The sequence below is a fragment of the Pinus tabuliformis genome, chromosome 1_2 (assembly GCF_031772625.1).
Source record: "Pinus tabuliformis cultivar Carrire ecotype Pingquan chromosome 1_2, CPIR1, whole genome shotgun sequence".
Lineage (NCBI taxonomy): Eukaryota > Viridiplantae > Streptophyta > Pinopsida > Pinales > Pinaceae > Pinus > Pinus tabuliformis.
In genome coordinates this window covers 489,325,360-489,342,769 of record NC_142298.1, presented here as the reverse complement: position 1 = coordinate 489,342,769, position 17,410 = coordinate 489,325,360, and the positions used below count along the sequence as shown (strand labels likewise).

Sequence of the window (17,410 nt, the reverse complement as noted above, 5' to 3'; positions counted from 1 at the left end):
TTTTACTAATGAAATAACAGATTCCTTTAGAGAAGGGTACTAACTTTGATTACTTCCAAAGCAAGGTACTTACTCCCAGTATACACATGATTGAGTAGAGACCATAACCACTTAATGTTAACTTACTCCAATTTGAAATAAGAGGCACAATCCATTTAGGTGAAGCAACAACAAAAGACATTATGCACCAACTGGAACTTGTTCCCAAAATTCAATGAACTCTGCCACTACCATCCCAACAAAATGAATCTAACAAAAGCTTTGGAAATGCCTATATTCGTGAAAATAAGAGGAACCACTTGCACAATGAGATTTGACATTCTTAGGAAAAGTCCATGGTTTCATGCTCTACACATGCAGTGACTTGACGATTTTCCCAAATATCATAGGTAGGAAAAGTTGACTCTGGAAACCTAGTTCGAGTGTCATGTGTAACTATAACATCATTCACAAATGCTGACCAACTTAAGAAAGGATCTCCTAAATCTCTTGACATAACACCTTTATTAGGTTTGATAGATTTCAAACGGTGTCCCATATACCTACGAGATCCAACTATCAATTTAGCAAAGTTCCCACCATGTGTCATTACAAAAGCATCAGACTTCAAGCAGACAAGGAAATCAAGAGCAGCAAGGCTTGTAACATGTTTCCTAAAGGAATCGAGTTCCTCCTTTGTCATTAACTCTTCCTTGGTAATGAAATTTGGGAACATATGTCTTAGAGGAGTCATGCGATTCTGACCACCAAAAACTTGCCGAGATGAAACATAAATTTGTGTCTCCTTAGGATACCCCATTTCCTTCAAGATAACTGCAACTTCACCTAGTTCAAGTGGACATCAACCCTCTTTTTGTTTCTAAAATGCTAGTTTCAATAAGTGGGAACCATTTTTATAAGGACGAGGCTACTCTTTTTTTCTGTAAGCAACCATCATTTCCTTTTCAACACTTGTTCCAACAAAATCACTGAATGACAAACCAACCATGCCCTTTTCAAAACACAGATCTAGTGTCATGTAAGGATGTGCCACTCACGTGTGGCTCCTCATCCTTGAGGCTGTTGGCATTATGATGCATGTGTTGTACTTGATGGAAACCCACTTGTAGTAGAACAACTCACTTGTATATGGTAACTAGATGAATCTACACAAGAGATATCAAATGTGACAGAATTCATGACAGTTGTGACAAAATATAGGGCAATTCAAAGGAATCAGTTCAGAAGTATTGTACAATGGAAACTCTCTCAGATGAAAGCTCACAGTGCAGCAGATTAACAACAAAGAATTACATATTAGACTACACAAAATGAAGAAAGAAATGTATACAAAGGTTCACCTTGACCAAGATGTGTATACACGTAGGTTAATAGAACAAAAGGAGTGTATAACGTACACACACACTCTCACAGAAGGAAAAGCACATATACCTTGGAAAACTAAGTTTTTGGTCCATGGTATTTTGATCCATGGTATTGGTCCATGGTATTTTGATCCATGGTATTGGTCCATGGTATTTGGTCCGAGGTATTGACCCTAGGTATTTGATCCAAGGTATTGGTCCTAAGTGGTTTTGTTCCATGGTATTGAGAAAGGCCTAAAAATATATAAGGAGGAGAAGATCATTAGGCCAAGGAAGACAAGAATTGAATATTTGATAAAGTGTGAGATCCAGTATGGAGGCTATGGGTTTGTAATTCTTTGCTTGATCTAAACCAAGGAGGAACCTTAGTGGTTGATGGAGGACAATATTTAATGATGGATCGGGATCTTAAGGCTTGAAATGAACTATATTTATAAGATGTATACGCTGGTTGACTTTGGTACAAGTGCGTATACACGCAGGTTTGACACATCAAAGTAGTGTATACCTTATGAACTATGATGTTTGAAGTTACACTTGGTTCTAGTTGTTGATGTAGAGTTCTGGGTTTTGCTTTATGTTCTGGTGACTGCATTCTGGTAACACTGTTCAAATTGATTTTGATTTACTTCAGTGATGATGGATGATGGATCAGGATTATAATGACTTATCATTATGTGATCTGATGGGCTAAACCTGGTTGCTAACGCATGTATTATCATTTATATGTGATGATCTGGGTATGTCTGAAGTTGGGAAGTGCAACGAAGTTATAAGTAAGTATTTGCAGATCTATACATTGGTTCGCTTTGATGAAGTTGCATATACACGCTGTTTCGGCTCTTCCAAGTTGTGTATACACTTTGATGCATGGTTTTGAGGTTATAGCTGGTTGTGAATGATGATGCAGTGTTCTGGGTATAGATCTATGTACTGGTTACAATGACTTGTTTGTTCCAGTTGATTGATTGAATTTGATTAAGTTTGAATGAATGCTTGATTTAGTTGTGTCAGAGGTTTAGTAAGTGTTTGATTTAGTTGTGTCAGAGATTCATGGATTGATTGATTCATCTGTGGTTGATTCAAAAAGTGATGATTGAGTTTCAGTGATTAGTTGATGTAGATGTATTTGATGGTTGTAGTACAGTGGTGATTGATATTGAGCTTCAATGTTGTTGATGGGTCCAGTATGAAAATTGGATGAAACGTGGCCTTAAGATTATGGTGTTTTGTTCCAGGAGTATCTAGTATGAAAATTTATGAAATGTGGTCTCTGGAGGGAGAGAGATGGTTGTAGCCTTCTATAGGTCAGCGCTTACAGACTAGTAAACATATCGGCTAGTACAAGAGCTAGGGGGTTGTAGCTCCCTTCTAGTAGAAGCTGGAGAGCAAGAGAAGGTTGTAGTCTTATGCAGGTAGAAGCCTGCATGCTGGTATGAGTATGTACTAGTACAATGTTGTAAACATATTTTCTTATTATTAAAAGAAGACAGAGATGACAACAGCAGGTGGTTTTCACCCACATTGTGTTTCCACCTTAAATCTTGGTGTTCATGTGTGTTGCTTATGTGTGATGGTTCACTTTGTTATTAATTGCTTATGGTTATTGTTTAATGTTTAATAAAGTGCTGATGCACAGATTAAAGATCAACATATGATGAAATAACTGAATCATTAGTTTGTAGGATATACGCTTATTTCCTTAAACACAGTTGCATGTACACGCGGGTTACCCACATGGAAGTAGCGTATATAAATTTGAGTATGAAAGAAAAAGATTATTGACTTGACTAATACTGATTCACCCCCCCTCTCAGTATTATTTCCAACAATTGGTATCAGAGCAGGTCCTTTGGTAGAAGCTTGATCGCTTGAAGGAGATCCATAGAACAATGGGAAAGAAGCTAAAGAAGAAAGCACCTCAGAAGAAGAAGACATCTCAAAGGAACTATGACAGTGGGAGAGTCGATTGGGGATTATGTGGAAGCAACTCTTTAGATTCAGAATCACCTCAAAATGAAGATGAACAAGCAAAATAACTATTAGGAATGAATTTGTTATCCTTTGGTGATACATTTCTCCATCCATTTGAAGATGATGAAAGTGATAGGGAAACAACTGGATTTGCTCTTATGGGTGAGAAAGAAAGATATCAAATAGAGGTAGAATTTAAAAGGCTTACAGACAAAATTAGAGATCAGCAAGATCTATTAGACAAAAGGGAATGTGCCTTCAAAGAAGAAGCTACCAATCTAAAAGCTCAACTAGAGGAAGGAAACAAGGAAAAGGAAGATCAATGTCAAAAGCTACAGGATGAAGTGACATCATTAAGAAATGAAGTAAATAAAAGGAGCACCACAATCAAGAAACTCAAAGATAGATCCAGTTACTGTGAAAGTCTTGAAGCTAAGATCCTCTTTCTAAAAGAAGATCTTGAAAAATCAAATAAGAAGAATGAAAAACTACTCCAAGCTCTTGAAGAACAAGAAAACAAAGTTCTCTAATTAAGGCAAAAAGTGGAAGAAGGAAGAAAAGCTGAAGAAATGATGAAGAAGCAATATCTTGAAAAGGAAGAGCAATATCAGGTTGAGGTAAATATGCTAAAAGGTAAATTAGAAGAAAAGGATAAGCTTTTACGATTTCAAGATAGTACTAAGATTTTGGATGATATTCTTAGTAGTCAAAGGTCTCCTGCCATCAAATATAGTCTTGGTTTCCATGAATCTATTGAAGGTGAATCTAGCTCACAAGCTAAGGCAAGGAACTCTAATGTAAAACCTGAAATGCTCAACAAGGAGATTAGAGGTCAAATCCATCAACAACTAAGGAAAGAAATTCTTCAAAGAAAATCCTTTACTCCTAAATATGGAAGTGATAGTCAGTTATTTCCTCAAATGAATAATGTTGAATGTTTTATATGTCATAACCTTAGACATGTAGCAACAAGATACGGAAGTAGAATGGTTCAAGACCATCACATAGAAAGATCATGTGCTTTCAAGTACTTCAAGGGATATTGTTTTTCTTGCAATATGTTTGGTCACAAAGCCATTGACTGCTATATAAGAAATATGAAAAATGTAAGATGTTATGCATGTAACAAGTTTGGACATATAGCAAAGGAATGTAGGAGGAAATTTCGGGCACCATACCAAAAGGAGAGAACATCATCACACTCGAAGATATGGAAGAAGAAGGAAGTACAGTCAAACAAATGTGGCCTGGCATAGTGTACAGACATAACAGACTCAAGGGGAGCTGAAAGTGTGAAAATTCAATGTTCTAAATCTCATACGCAAGTTTCATGAAGACAATTTGTGTATATGCATGAGTTCGAAGCTGCACAATCGCGTATATGTGGTTTGAGAAAAATGCAGTGGGAAAAACTAATTTGATATGATTCAGACAATTATCAGTTATCTTTTCTATTGTGATGATAGATGACTACAGTCTGTGGATGTTATTTAGAAGTATTTTTGATCCTCACAAGTTGTTGATAACTTGATGTATATCTGATTGATGATGATACTTCTTACTGACATATGCAATGATCAGATCTGATAGTGAACAGGTGGAACAGGTTCAGGGGGAGAACATGCTATAATAAAACATTGTTGGCATTATGTTTAGAATTCTTTGGTACCTAATCAATGATGATAATGCTCATATGGACAACTAATACATCTTACTATGTGATGGTTATGAGTTGTCCATGATGAAATCTCAGATGATACTTGTATTAATTGGGGTTACATAGTTGTTATTCATATCAGATTTATGGATAATTTTGGATGAGTTTTTGATGAAGTATACAGTACATATATGTTTCTTACATGGTAATCTTCATAAGGACAAGGAGAAGTACAAAGCTTGAGTACACAACTTCATTATTTGATGATGAGCCATTCATTTCCTTTACGTTGCTGTCATCATGCCTTCAAAGATGCATAAAGTTCATATGGTGCAGTTATGATGCAGGATTCCTATAGTTCTTGGCTCTCACATGGTTGAGGATTGTTGTTGTTGATGATATCAAGAAATCTTGACAAATGACCATGAGATCAGGGTTTAAAAGATTCATATTGCTATCTCTTTGATGGATATACAATATGATGGATACATGGATGATTACTTAAGTTGCATATTGTTGGTTGGCCAAGAGAATGGTGTTATTGCAGGTCACATGAAGACACAGTTATTTGAAGACATGGATTTTCAAAGACATGGCTTACTTAACCACATAATGAGGATGAGTTCTTATCTTATGATGATAGGTTGATACTCACATATGTTGATGGTTGATGCTTATCAGATGTGGGATGTTCCCTAGTGATGATACATGGTTGATATATTGAAGGTTCTTGTGGAAAGATCATGCAGTACTTGATGATGATAATGTGAATGATTTTGTGCTATTACTTGGAGATATGACATATGCTTAGAAGGCTTGTTTTACTAAGGAAACGAAGCAAGTTGATCTTGAAGAGATCAAGAGGATGAGTTGATATCTATATGTGGCATACTTTATCACAGGTTGATGATATTTACATTGTCATATCTTGGGAACTAATGATGAACATATACAGGTTCTTGGTTTGAATGTTGTTAACAGATGATTATGGTGCAGATCATACAAGGTGTATGATAGTTGTTGATGACTATCATGGTCTCGTTTAGAGATTTGGTCTCTATTATAAATGTCATGTATATCATTCGATGTAAAGGGCATATAAAGACCCATGATTTGTCTTTTTCTGTTGTAGTCTTTTGATGAGTCCTTTTTATGTACTTTCTGTCATGTATAAACAATTGGTATATCCCCACTTGGTTGGGAGGATGAGTCAAATTTGGTATATCCCCACTTGGTTGGGAGATTGATGTATGTATGAGTTGTTGGTGATAGGAAGGTCAAACTCACATAGTCAAGTGATAGAGTCATGTTATTCTTTTGGAAAATATTTGCAGACTCTGCATGTGCTCAGGGGGAGCATGATAAGTGTTTATATTCAGCTGTTCAGATATGGAAGTCTTCTTTTTGGTCAGCCCTTTTCCCTTGATATCAAAGGGGGAGAATATCCTGGTCTGCCCTTTGCCTTTGATGTCAAAGGGGGAGAGTATTTTGGTGTTGCTTATTATCTCTAATAGTTTCTACAGCTTGCAGTAATCAACACCAACATGGTTGCCATCAAGTCCAAAGGGGGAGATTGTTGAAATTATGATGCTTGTGTTGTACTTGATGGCAACCCAATTGTAGCAGAACAACTCACTTGTATATGGTAACTAGATGAATCTACAGAAGAGATATCAAATGTGACAGAATTCATGACAGTTGTGACAAAATACAGGACAATTCAAAGGAATTGGTTCAGAAGTACTGTATAATGTAAACTCTCTCAAATGATAGTTTACAGTGTAGCAAATTAACAACAAAGAATTACAGATCTGACTACACAGAATGAAGAAAGAAAGGTATACGCAGGTTCATCTTGACCAAGATGTGTATACACGCAGGTTAACAGAACAAAAGGAGTGTATGACATACACACGCACTCTCACAAAAGGAAAAGTGCGTATACCTTGGAAAAATAAGTTTTTGGTCCATGGTATTTTGATCCATGGTATTTCATCCGAGGTATTGACCCTAGGTAATTTATCCAAGGTATTGGTCCTAAGTGGTTTTGGTCCATGGTATTAAGAAAGGCCTAAAACTATATAAGTAGGAGAAGATCATTAGGCCAAGGAAGACAAGAATTGAATATTTCATAAAGCATGAGATCCAGTATGCAGGCTATGGGTTTATGATGCTCTACTTGATCTGAACCATAGAGGAACCTTAGTGGTTGATGGAGGATAAGATCTAATGATGGATCGGGATATTAAGGCTTGAAATGAAATGAACTATCTTTATAAGATGTATATGCTATTTGACTTTGGTACAAGCACGTATGCAGGTTTGACACATCGAAGTAACGTATACCTTATAGACTATGATGTTTGAAGTTACAGTTGGTTCTGGTTGTTGATGCAGAGTTCTAGGTTTTGCTTTATGTTTTGGTGACTGATTTCTGGTAACAGTGTTAAGATTGGTTGTGATTTACTTCAATGATGATGGATGATGGATCAGGATCATAATGACTTATCATTATTGTGATCTGATGGGCTAAATCTAGTTGCTAACGCATGTATTATCCTTTATATGTGATGATCTGGGTATGTCTAAAGTTGGGAAGTGCAGTGAAGTTATAAGTAAGTATTTGCAGATCTATATGTTGGTTCGCATTGATGAAGTTGCGTATACACACTGGTTTGGCTCTTCTAAGCTGCGTATACACTCTGATGCATGGTTTTGAGGTTACAGCTGGTTTTGAATGATGATGCAGTGTTCTGGGTTCAGATCTGTGTACTGGCTACAATGATCTGTCTGATCTAGCTGATTGATTGAATTTGATTAAGTTTAAATGAATACTTGATTCAGTTGTGTCAGAGGTTCAGTAAGTGTTTGATTTAGTTGTGTCAGAGATTCATGGATTGATTGATTCAACTGTGGTTGATTCAGAAAGTGATAATTGAGTTTCAGCGATTAGTTGATGCAGATGTATTTGATGGTTGTATTATAATGGTGATCGATTTTGAGCTTCAATGTTGTTGATGGGTCCAATATGAAAATTGGATGAAATGTGGCCTTCAAATTATGGTGTTGTGTTCCAGGAGTATCCAGTCTGAAAATTTATGAAACATGATCTCTCGAGGAAGAGAGAAGGTTGTAGCCTTCTGTAGGTCCACGCCTACGTACTAGTAAACATATCAGCTAATACAAGAGCTAGGGGGTTGTAGCTCCCTTCCAGTAGAAGCTGGAGAATGAGAGAAGGTTGTAGCCTTCTGCAGGTAGAAGCTTGTGTACTGGTATGAGTCTGCACTAGTACAATGTGTAAACAGATTTTCTTATTATTAAAAGAAGATAGAGATGACAGAAGCAAGTGGTTTTCAACCACATTGGGTTTCCACCTTAAATCTTGGTGTTAATGTGTGTTGCTTATGTGTGATGGTTCACTTCGCTATTAACTACATATGGTTATTGTTTAATGTTTAATAAAGTACTAATGCACAGATTAAAGATCAACATATGATGACTTAACTAAATCATTAGTTTGCTGGATATACGTTTGTTTCCTTAAACACAGTTACCTGTACACGCGGGTTACCCACATGGAAGTCGCGTACACAAATTTGAGTATGAAAAGAAAAAGATTATTAACTTGACTAATACTGATTCACCCCCCCCCCCCCCCCCCCTCTCAGTATTATTTCCAACAATTGGTATTAGAGCAGGTCCTTTGGTAGAAGCTTGATTGCTTGAAGGAGATCTATAGAACAATGGGAGAGAAGCTAAAGAAGAAAGCACCTAAGAAGAAGAAGAAATCTCAAAGGAACTATGACAGTGGAAGAGTCGATTAGGGATTATGTGGAAGAAACTATTCAGATTCAAAATCACCTTAGAATGAAGATGAACAAGTAAAAGAACTATCAGGTATGAATTTGTTATCCTCTGGTGATACATTTCTCCATCCATTTGAAGATTATGAAAGTGACAGGGAAACAACTGAATTTGCTCTTATGGATGAGAAAGAAAGATATCAAATAGAGGTAGAATTTAAAAGGCTTACAAACAAAATTAGAGATCCACAAGATCTTTTGGACAAAAGGGAATGTGCCTTCAAAGAAGAAGCTACCAATCTAAAAGCTCAACTAGAGGAAGGAAACAAGGAAAAGGAAGATCAATGTCAAAAGTTGCAGGATGAAGTGACATCATTAAGAAATGAAGTAAATAAAAGGAGCACGACAATCAATAAACTCAAAGATAGATCCAGTTACTGTGAAAGTCTTGAAGCTAAGATCCTCTCTCTAAAAGAAGATCTTGAAAAATCAAATAAGAAGAATGAAGAACTACTCCAAGCTCTTGAAGAACAAAAAAACAAAGTTCTTGAATTAAGGCAAAAAGTGGAAGAAGGAAGAAAAGCTAAAGAAATCATGAAGAAGCAGTATCTTGAAAAGGAAGAGCAATATCAGGTTGAGGTAAATATACTAAAAGGTAAATTAGAAGAAAAGGATAAGCTTTTACGATTTCAAGATAGTACTAAGATTTTGGATGATATTCTTAGTAGTCAAAGGTCTCTTGCCATCATATCTAGTCTTCGTTTCCATGAATTTGTTGAAGGTGAATCTAGCTCACAAGCTAAGGCAAGGAACTCTAATGTAAAACCTGAAATGCTCAACTAGAAGATTAGAGGTCAACTCCATCAACAACCAAGGAAAGAAATTCTTCAAAGAAAATCCTTTACTCCTAGTTATGGAAGTGATAGTCGGTTATTTCCTCAAATGAATAATGTTGAATGTTTTATATGTCATAATCTTGGACATGTAGCAACAAGATGCGGAAGTAGAATGGTTCAAGACCATCACATAGAAAGATCATCTGCTTTCAGGTACTTCAAGGGATATTCTTTTTCTTCCAATATGTTTGGTCACAAAGTCATTGACTGCTATAGAAGAAATATGAAAAATGTAAGATGTTATGCATGTAACAAGTTTAGACATATAGCAAAGGAATGAAGGAGGAAATTTCGGGCACCATACCAAAAGGAGAAAATATCATCACACTTGAAGATATGGAAGAAGAAGGAAGTACAGTCAAAAAAATGTGGCATGGCACAGTGTACAGACATAATAGACTCAGGGGGAGCTGAAAGTGTGAAAATTCAATGTTCTAAATCTCATACACAAGTTTCATGAAGACAAGTCGCATATATACGTGAGTTCGAAGCTGCACAATCGCGTATATGTGGTTTGAGAAAAATGCAGTGGGAAAAACTGATTTGATATGATATAGAGAATTATCAGTTATCTTTTCTATCATGATGATAGATGACTACAGTATGTGGATGTTATTTAGAAGTGTTTTTGATCCTCACAAGTTGTTGATAACTTGATGTATATCTGATTGATGATGATACTTATTACTAACATATGCAATGATCAGATCTGACAGTGAACAGGTGGAACAGGTTCAGGGGGAGAACATGCTATAATAAAGCATTGTTGGCATTATGTTTAGAAGTCTTTGTTACCTAATCAATTATGATAATGCTTATATGGATAACTGATACATCTTGCTATGTGACAGTTATGAGTTTCCCATGATGAAATCTCAGATGATACTTGTATTAATTGGGGTTACACAGTTGTTATTCAAATCAGATTTATGGATAATTGTGGATGAGTTTTTGATGATGTATACAGTACATATATGTTGCTTACATGGTAATCTTCATAAGGACAAGGAGAAGTACAAAGCTTGAGTACACAACTTTATTATTTGATGATGAGCCATTCATTTCCTTTATGTTGTTGTCATCATGCCTTCAAAGATGCATAAAGTTCATATGGTGCAGTGATGATGCAAGATTCCTATAGTTCTTGGCTCTCACATGGTTGAGGATTGTTGTTTTTGATGATATCAAGAAATCTTGACAAATCACCATGAGCTCATGGTTTGCTAGATTCATATTGCTATCTCTTTGATGTATATACAATATGATGGATACATGGATGATTAAGAGAATGGTGTTATTGCAAGTCACATGAAGACAAAGCTATTTGAAGACATGGATATTCGAAGACATGGCTTACTTAACCACATAATGATCATGAGTTCTTATCTTATGATGATAGGTTGATACTCACATATGTTGATGGTTCATGCTTATCAAATTTGGGATGTTCCCTAGTGATGATACATGGTTGATATATTGAAGGTTCTTGTGGAAAGATAATGCAGTACTTGATGATGATGATGTGAATGATTTTGTACTATTACTTGGAGATATGACATATGCATAGAAGGCTTCTTTTACTAAGCAAATAAAACAAGTTGATCTTGATGAGATCAAGAGGATGAGTTGATATCTATATGTGGCATACTTTATCATAGGTTGATGATATTTACACTGTCATATCTTGGGAACTAATGGTGAACATATACAGGTTGCTGGCTTGAATGCTGTTGATGGATGCTTATTGTGCAGATCATACATGGTGTATGACAGATGTTGATGACTATCATGGTCTTGTTTAGACATTTGGTCTCTGTTATAAATGCCATGTATATCATTCGATGTAAAGGGCATATAAAGACCCATGATTTGTCTCTATCTGTCGTAGTCTTTTTATGGGTCCTTTTTATGTAATTTCTATCATGTATAAACAATTGGTATATCCCCACTTGGTTGGGAGGATGAGTCAAATTTGGTATATCCCCACTTGGTTGGGAGATTGATGTATGTATGATTCATTGGTGATAGGAAGGTCAAACTCACATAGTCAAGTGATAGAGTCATGTTATTCTTTCGGAAAATATTTGCAGACTCTACATGTGCTCAGGGGGAGCATGGATGATATAGTGCATCTCAGCATGTACAAAGGGGGAGTTTAATCAGAAAATTTAGCATGTGCTTAGGGGGAGCATGATCAATATTTATATTCAACTGTTCAGATATGGAAGTCTTCTTTTTGGTCAGCCCTTTGCCCTTGATATCAAAGGGGGAGAATATCCTGGTCCACCCTTTGCCCTTGATGTCAAAGGGGGAGAGTATTTTGGTGTTGCTTGTTATCTCTAACAGTTTCTACAACTTGCAGTAATCAACACCAACATGGTTGTCATCAAGTCCAAAGGGGGATATTGTTGGCATTATGATGCATGTGCTGTACTTGATGGAAACCCACTTGTAGTAGAACAACTCACTTGTATATGGTAACTAGATGAATCTACAGAAGAGATATTAGATGTGACAGAATGCATGATAGTTGTGAAAAAATACAGGGCAGTTATAAGGAATTAGTTCAGAAGTACTGTATAATGGCAACTCTCTCAGATGATAGTTCACAGTGCAGCAGATTAACAACAAAGAATTACAGATCAGACTACACATAATGAAGAAGGAAAGGTATACACATGTTCACCTTGACCAAGATGCGTATACACGCACGTTAACAGAACAAAACGAGCATATAACGTACACACGCACTCGTATACCTTGCAAAACTAAGTTTTTGGTCCGAAGTATTTGGTCCATGGTATTTTGATCCATGGTATTGGTCCATGGTATTTGGTCTGAGGTATTGACCCTAGGTATTTGATCCAAGGTATTGGTCCTAAGTGGTTTTGGTCCATGGTATTGAGAAACGCCTAAAACTATATAAGGAGGAGAAGATCATTAGGTCAAGGAAGAAAATAATTGAATATTTGATAAAATGTGAGATCCAGTATGCAGGCTATGGGTTTATGATGCTCTTATTGATCTAAACCAAGGAGGAACCTTAGTAGTTGATGAGGGATAAGATCTAATGATGGATCGGGATCTTAAGGCTTGAAATGAACTATCTTTAGAAGATGTATACGTTGGTTGAATTTGGTACAAGCGCGTATACCTGCAGGTTTGACACATCGAAGTAGCGTATACCTTATGAGCTATGATGTTTGAAGTTACAGCTAGTTCTAGTTGTTGATGCAGAGTTCTGGGTTTTGTTTTATGTTCTGGTGACTGCATTTTGGTAACAATGTTCAAATTGATTGTGATTTACTTCCGTGATGATGGATGATGGATCAAGATCAAAATGACTTATCATTATGTGGTCTAATGGGCTAAATCTGGTTTCTAACGCATGTATTATCCTTTATATGTGATGATCTGGGTATGTCTGAAGTCGGGAAGTGCAGCGAAGTTATAAGTAAGTATTTGTAGATCTATACACTAGTTTGCTTTGATGAAGTTGCATATAGACGCTGGTTCATCTCTTCCAAGCTGCGTATACACTCTGATGCATGGTTTTGAGGTTACAATTGGTTCTGAATGATGATGCAATGTTTTAGGTTCAGATCTGTGTATTGGTTACAATGATATGTCTGTTCCAGTTGATTGATTGAATTTTATTAAGTTTGAATGAATGCTTGATTCAATTGTGTCAGAGGTTCAGTAAGTGTTTGATTTAGTTGTGTCAGAGATTCATGGATTGATTGATTTAGTTTTGATTGATTCAGAAAGTGATGATTGAGTTTCAGTGATTAGTTGATGCGGATGTATTTGATGGTTTTATTACAGTGGTGACTGATTTTGAGCTTCAATGTGGTTGATGTGTCTAGTATGAAAATTGGATGAAACATGGCCTTCAGATTATGATGTTGTGTTCCAGGAGTATCCAGTTTGAAAATTTATGAAATGTGGTCTCTGGAGGAAGAGAGAAGGTTATAGCCTTCTGTAGGTAGAAGCTTACGTACTGGTATGAATCTGCACCAGTACAATGTTGTAAACATATTTTCTGATTATTAAAAGAAGACAGAGACAACAACAGTAGGTGGTTTTCACCCACATTGGGTTTCCATGTTAAATCTTGGTGTTCATGTGTGTTGCTTATGTGTGATGGTTCACTCTGTTATTAACTACATATGGTTATTGTTTAATGTTTAATAAAGTACGGATGCACAGATTAAAGATCAACATATGATTAATTAACTGAATCATTACTTTTCTGGATATACTCTTGTTTCCTTAAACACAGTTGCGTGTATAGGCGGGTTACCCACATGGAAGTAGCGTATATAAATTTGAGTATGAAAAGAAAAAGATTATTGACTTGACTAATACTAATTCACCCCCCTCTCAGTATTATTTCCAATAGACACTAAAACTTCTTCCATTATTTATATCTCAGGTACAAACTTAAAGGTACGGTAGTTAACTTTGCAACTCAAACAATTTATTTCTACGGGAACATTATCATATCCAAGTCTATCCATAAAAGGCTTAAGTGCCATAATTCTTTTCTCCTTTATTCGTGGAAGCACATTATCTAGATAAAAGTGGTTGGAAGCATACTTTGGGATGCTTTTCACAATGCACCTAATGTTAGTAAATAATCCTTCCTTATCAGGGAACCATGCAAGGGTGCTCCTTACAATTGGTACATCACCTTTCAAGTATTAAATAAAATGATCCACATAAAAAATGTCCTCAAACTTCGTTTAATCCTTCCAAATTTGGTATTGCTTCAAAATAGTTAGGATAAGTGTCACATTCATCATATTTGCAATATCGACTTCATTGCATATAAATATACATTGTTGATTGAGTCTGCCCTTAGCATGGATAATAATATAGCCATTAGTTTCATTCTCACGTCGTGGAGGTGAAAAATGTTCATGCCTTTCGGCACATAGCTTCCATGAAGTGGTTGAAGAGTGTGGATTCTCCCAAAGAGATGGTGTATCTTTAACATGTGGACAATAGAGGACAATTCCTTCCTTCTTGCACAAATATGGAGGATTCAAATAGTTCGAGATGGGTGGCAGCGAGATGAATATTTCTAACAGAAGCGTAGAGAAATGTTAGACAAAGTTTTCTGAAGACCTCCGCTCTAGAGAACCTGTTGTCTTTCCAAAAGTAAAGAGAGGAAATATTCCATCTTCTAAATTTTAGGTTATGGATTTCTTATTTCTCTTCTTCTTCTTCAGCTTATGCTTGGATGGTGAAGATGAGGACAAAGAGGACGAGGATCCTTAATGCCTCATTTCGACTCCACTGAAGTCCATCATTTCTGTAATGCAGTTATGCTAATGTTTACCACAAAAATAGCTTCTCTCATGTATGAATTATATTCACCATCACTTGTGTGTGTCGAGACAACAAATTTTCCATGGCAAATCCTTGTTTCCCTGGTTTGGTGCGAGATCACCTTACTTGCAAAATGTTTCCAAATGAGCAAACAATAAATTTAGGTTTGATAATTGGAAATTTATTGAAGATGTTGTTTGAAATATAATAATTTCAAGGATAACAATGCTGGCAAGGAATACGCTTTCTACTAACTTCCCCAGCTACACCCACTTATTGGATGATGTGCTATAGGGCATAAGCCGCAAAGGAATTTCACAACACAGACAACACCGGATAAACACGAAGGAAGGGTTATGGTTTATGGCATTAGGTTTTGTTATTCGATCATTTCAATGCTTTAAATTTGATTATGCATTCCAAATTGTAACCATAATACATGTCTTCAATCCAATGGTTGAGGCTATTTCAATTGTCTAACACCAAAATCAATGACACACAATCACACAGGTGTCATGGGAGGGGACTTCTTCTCAAAGGGAACGACTTACGACATAATTAGAGTATATTGATAAAATTAAATATATATTAAACAAAAATATAATGTATAATGTTTAGATAAATATATATCTAAACATGTATTGAAACAACATTGAAATCATGTCATTAATATTATAAACCAAAAGGATTATTAATATTATAAACCTAAGAGATTAAAATTAAAAACCCAAGGGATTATTAGTATTATAAACCCAAGGGCTTATTAATATTATAAACCTTGATAAAATGAATAAATTGCAATCTAATATATCATTATGATAATGATATTCACACTACTTGCATTGCGATGATGTTTGGCACATTGTGGTGTTGCATAAATTTTCATGCCATTCCAACAGCACAATATTAAACCCTAATATTAAACAAAATATTATAGACCCTAAAATTACAAATCCCAATATTATAAATCGTAATATTGATATTGCAATCCCTAGGATTAATATTATAAACATTGCAATAAATATTATAAACGATAGGATTAATATTCTAAATGTTAATATTAATATTATAGACCGTTGCATTAATTATAAACCCTAAGATTATAAAACCCAAAATTAAACCAAACCCCAATATTAAAAACCCAACATTTCAAACCCTCATACTAAATGTAATATTATAAACCCAATATTAAACCCTAATATTATAAACACAATATTAAAGACAATATTATAAACCTTAATGTTAGAAACTCAATATTATAAACTTTGATATTAAACCCCAATTTATTAATAAACCCAAGGGATTATTATTAAAAACCAATAGATTTATATTATAAACCCTTGGTATTAATAAGCCAAATGGGCTAATATTATAAAAGTAATGAATTAATATTAAAAACTTAAGGGATTAATAAACCAAGGAACACTACAAGGAAAAAACCTTCTAGCAAAGGTTATAAAGAAGGTTTTTAGTATTGTAAAATTGGTAAAAATTGTAAAAAAAAAACATCCGCTAAAACATTTGTTTGTGATAGCGGATGTTTTAACGAAGATTATAATGAAACTTCACCAGAACTGAAAAAATATGGACAACAAAGGTTTTAAGGATGTTTTTTTGCAGTGCACTTCATGGAACAAGTAGCACTGGTGTGCTACATCTATAAACGCACCGGGAAACATACATAACTTAAAGAACCAAGGTGTTGAATGCAAAGAACATCGGCGCCTGAAATGTATACCCCCTATGCTTTTATATAATAAAAGAAACCTTGGGCGTTCTTTTAAGGAACGAAACTAGGGCACACAAAAAATAATTTCAGTCTCGGTGCTTTTGTTTAAACTCACAGCACTGATGTCTATTGTTTGTATAAGCACATCTGTGTGTTAGTTATATAAAATGACCAGCTTTGTTAATTTTAGTAATGCATCGGGTTTGGAAATAATATTTTATAGTATCAGGGTGTTAGTTCCATGAGAGCACTGGTGCATTAAGAATTACAATGCATTGAGGCATTAATTGCAAACAATACCAGTGCTTGAAGAACTAAATGCCTCAGTAGTGTAATTTTCTAAAAAATCATTAGTGATGTAAAAAACATGTTGTCACTGTGCTTTTATATAACATAACGCACTTGTGCATTTTTATGTTGTCAACGCACCGATTTTTTGTGAGGTTTTCTCTTGTTTGCAAACATCGACCTGTGACAGTGCAATTATTATAATTTTTTAAATTTGTTATTCATCAAAAAATCAACATATATATTATAACTATATTCATATAAATTAAAATTTGATCGCTGCATTTTTATATGATGTTTGGATTAATTTTTTTATATTTTGCATCTCTTCATTATAATATTTAATCATCCATATATTTAATCAA

The 17,410-nt window shown here is 35.2% G+C and overlaps 1 pseudogene; it reads right to left on the bottom strand.

The window, feature by feature from the left end:
- Nucleotides 1-341: 341 nt before the first annotated feature.
- Nucleotides 342-14,766, bottom strand: LOC149206472 (protein PECTIC ARABINOGALACTAN SYNTHESIS-RELATED-like; annotated as a pseudogene).
- Between the last annotated feature and the right edge of the window lie 2,644 nt (nucleotides 14,767-17,410).